Consider the following 4,556-nt stretch of genomic DNA (forward strand, 5'->3'; position numbering starts at 1 on the left):
GCTCTAAAAAACTATAGGGAGAAAAATACTTTATCTAAAAAACTAATTAAAGCTGCCAAAAAGGAAACAGAGAAGCACATTGCTAAGGAGAGTAAAACTAATCCCAAACTGTTCTTCAACTATATCAATAGTAAAAGAATAAAAACTGAAAATGTAGGCCCCTTAAAAAATAGTGAGGAAAGAATGGTTGTAGATGACGAGGAAAAAGCTAACATATTAAACACCTTCTTCTCCACGGTATTCACGGTGGAAAATGAAATGCTAGGTGAAATCCCAAGAAACAATGAAAACCCTATATTAAGGGTCACTAATCTAACCCAAGAAGAGGTGCGAAACCGGCTAAATAAGATTAAAATAGATAAATCTCCGGGTCCGGATGGCATACACCCACGAGTACTAAGAGAACTAAGTAATGTAATAGATAAACCATTATTTCTTATTTTTAGTGACTCTATAGCGACAGGGTCTGTTCCGCAGGACTGGCGCATAGCAAATGTGGTGCCAATATTCAAAAAGGGCTCTAAAAGTGAACCTGGAAATTATAGGCCAGTAAGTCTAACCTCTATTGTTGGTAAAATATTTGAAGGGTTTCTGAGGGATGTTATTCTGGATTATCTCAATGAGAATAACTGTTTAACTCCATATCAGCATGGGTTTATGAGAAATCGCTCCTGTCAAACCAATCTAATCAGTTTTTATGAAGAGGTAAGCTATAGGCTGGACCACGGTGAGTCATTGGACGTGGTATATCTCGATTTTTCCAAAGCGTTTGATACCGTGCCGCACAAGAGGTTGGTACACAAAATGAGAATGCTTGGTCTGGGGGAAAATGTGTGTAAATGGGTTAGTAACTGGCTTAGTGATAGAAAGCAGAGGGTGGTTATAAATGGTATAGTCTCTAACTGGGTCGCTGTGACCAGTGGGGTACCGCAGGGGTCAGTATTGGGACCTGTTCTCTTCAACATATTCATTAATGATCTGGTAGAAGGTTTACACAGTAAAATATCGATATTTGCAGATGATACAAAACTATGTAAAGCAGTTAATACAAGAGAAGATAGTATTCTGCTACAGATGGATCTGGATAAGTTGGAAACTTGGGCTGAAAGGTGGCAGATGAGGTTTAACAATGATAAATGTAAGGTTATACACATGGGAAGAGGGAATCAATATCACCATTACACACTGAACGGGAAACCACTGGGTAAATCTGACAGGGAGAAGGACTTGGGGATCCTAGTTAATGATAAACTTACCTGGAGCAGCCAGTGCCAGGCAGCAGCTGCCAAGGCAAACAGGATCATGGGGTGCATTAAAAGAGGTCTGGATACACATGATGAGAGCATTATACTGCCTCTGTACAAATCCCTAGTTAGACCGCACATGGAGTACTGTGTCCAGTTTTGGGCACCGGTGCTCAGGAAGGATATAATGGAACTAGAGAGAGTACAAAGGAGGGCAACAAAATTAATAAAGGGGATGAGAGAACTACAATACCCAGATAGATTAGCGAAATTAGGATTATTTAGTCTAGAAAAAAGACGACTGAGGGGCGATCTAATAACCATGTATAAGTATATAAGGGGACAATACAAATATCTCGCTGAGGATCTGTTATACCAAGGAAGGTGACGGGCACAAGGGGGCATTCTTTGCGTCTGGAGGAGAGAAGGTTTTTCCACCAACATAGAAGAGGATTCTTTACTGTTAGGGCAGTGAGAATCTGGAATTGCTTGCCTGAGGAGGTGGTGATGGCGAACTCAGTCGAGGGGTTCAAGAGAGGCCTGGATGTCTTCCTGGAGCAGAACAATATTGTATCATACAATTATTAGGTTCTGTAGAAGGACGTAGATCTGGGTATTTATTATGATGGAATATAGGCTGAACTGGATGGACAAATGTCTTTTTTCGGCCTTACTAACTATGTTACTATGTTACTATGTTACCATTTGTGACCACAGGAGTGAACTCTGCCACAGAATTCACAACAGCGAGGGCAATATAACTACTCCCATGCAGGCAGGAACAATAATTATCAACGTCGCCGTCGCTGCAAGGATTCCCAAACGCACAGAACAAAGTATGCTGCCACCAGCTCCGATTCCACAAGGGTTAACGGGTCAGGAGCCAACCAAAATCCGTAGCGTAATTCACTTCAGAGGAAGCGACAGTTCGTTTATAGAGCAGAGATAGACAAGATCATGGGGTGCATTAAAAGAGGTCTGGATACACATAATGAGAGCATTATACTGCCTCTGTACAAATCCCTAGTTAGACCGCACATGGAGTACTGTGTCCAGTTTTGGGCACCGGTGCTCAGGAAGGATATAATGGAACTAGAGAGAGTACAAAGGAGGGCAACAAAATTAATAAAGGGGATGGGAGAACTACAATACCCAGATAGATTAGCGAAATTAGGATTATTTAGTCTAGAAAAAAGACGACTGAGGGGCGATCTAATAACCATGTATAAGTATATAAGGGGACAATACAAATATCTCGCTGAGGATCTGTTTATACCAAGGAAGGTGACGGGCACAAGGGGGCATTCTTTGCGTCTGGAGGAGAGAAGGTTTTTCCACCAACATAGAAGAGGATTCTTTACTGTTAGGGCAGTGAGAATCTGGAATTGCTTGCCTGAGGAGGTGGTGATGGCGAACTCAGTCGAGGGGTTCAAGAGAGGCCTGGATGTCTTCCTGGAGCAGAACAATATTGTATCATACAATTATTAGGTTCTGTAGAAGGACGTAGATCTGGGGATTTATTATGATGGAATATAGGCTGAACTGAATGGACAAATATCTTTTTTTCGGCCTTACTAACTATGTTACTAAGATAGTAAATTATATATTTTACTCCATAAAAAGGTAGGCAGTGTTTACAATGTATAAAAGATATTATAAAGAAGACAAAATCATATGTGCATTACAGATTACAAATAAAAAGGGATTAAAATTGAAAAACACTTACATAGCGTTCAGAAAATTTCAGCTTGTGACTGGCCGTGTGCTATGGAGGAGAAAGGGCTTCCATATATCAGTGGTGTCAAACTGCATTCCTCAAGGGCTGCAAACAGGTCATGTTTTCAGGATTTCCTTGTACTGCACAGGTGATAATTTAATCACCTACACACATCATGATTACAGCACCTTTTGCAATGCTAAGGAAATCTTGAAAACCCGCATGGTTTTCGGCCCTCGAGGAATGCAGTTTGACACCTCTGCGATATATCCAGATGCATGAGCACAGCTTTGCCGAGCTGTTGTTAGCTCGCTTCCTGGACCAACTCTCACTCACAACTCAGCAGGGGTAAAGATAACATCACTAAGTGGACTGAGTGCACTCTTTTTCCTATTTAAGTTTTTTGAGTCCCCAGACAAAGACATTCCATTTGGGAAAGGGGAGGGGGGAATGAGTGGCTTTATGGGATCGGTTGTCTGCAGTTTAAAAGCCATAAACTGCTCACACATTGGTATCAAGTTGCACAGTGTCTCTGCCATAGGGCTTTGTTTGTTGTATGAGCGAATGCAGAGGGGGAGAATGGGGGATCGAAACTGCAGTGTGTGAGTCTGTGACATGGTACTTTCTAGAACTAATCTCACATTATGACATTTTACATTATCGCGACACGGACTCACTGTCACAGGGAGTCAGTCACACGGACTCACGGTCACATGGACTCACGGTCACACGGACTAATTGTCACACGGACTCACAGTCACACGGACTCACGGTCACACGGACTAATTGTCACACGGACTCACAGTCACACGGACTCAGTGTCACACGGACTCACTGTCACACGGACACACCGTCACAGGGAGTCACTGTCACAGGGAGTCACAGTCACACGGACACACCGTCACACGGACTCACTGTCACACGGACTCACTGTCACACGGACTCACTGACACACGGACTCCTTGTCACACGGACTCACGGTCTCACGGACGCTTCGTCACACGGACTCACTGTCACACGGACTCACGGTCACACGGACTCGCTGTCACACGGACTCACTGTCACACGGACTCACTGACACACGGACTCCTTGTCACACGGACTCCTTGTCACACGGACTCACGGTCTCACGGACGCTTCGTCACACGGACTCACTGTCACACGGACTCACGGTCACACGGACTCACTGTCACACGGACGCTCCGTCACACGGACTCACTGACACACGGACTCGCTGACACACGGACTCCTTGTCACACGGACTCACGGTCTCACGGACGCTTCGTCACACGGACTCACTGTCACACGGACTCACGGTCACACGGACTCACTGTCACACGGACTCACGATCCATGTGACAAACCTGACATGTGCGCACCACCATTGAATACAATGGGTTTGGTGGTTTCCGTATTTGCGGTCCTTATAAAACGGAGCGCATATAGACATAAAAAAGGGAAGTGAGGGGGCCTAATACTGTCATTTGTTTTGTGTAAATTGTTTTCTGCAATAAAGTTACGTAAAAAAAAAGGGAAATTCTGACGCATGCGTGATGCGGTAGAGGCGTGCGTGCACGTTCACGTGCGGGCGTCTCT

This window comes from Ranitomeya imitator, chromosome 5 (genome assembly GCF_032444005.1).
Source record: "Ranitomeya imitator isolate aRanImi1 chromosome 5, aRanImi1.pri, whole genome shotgun sequence".
Classification (NCBI taxonomy): Eukaryota; Metazoa; Chordata; class Amphibia; order Anura; family Dendrobatidae; genus Ranitomeya; species Ranitomeya imitator.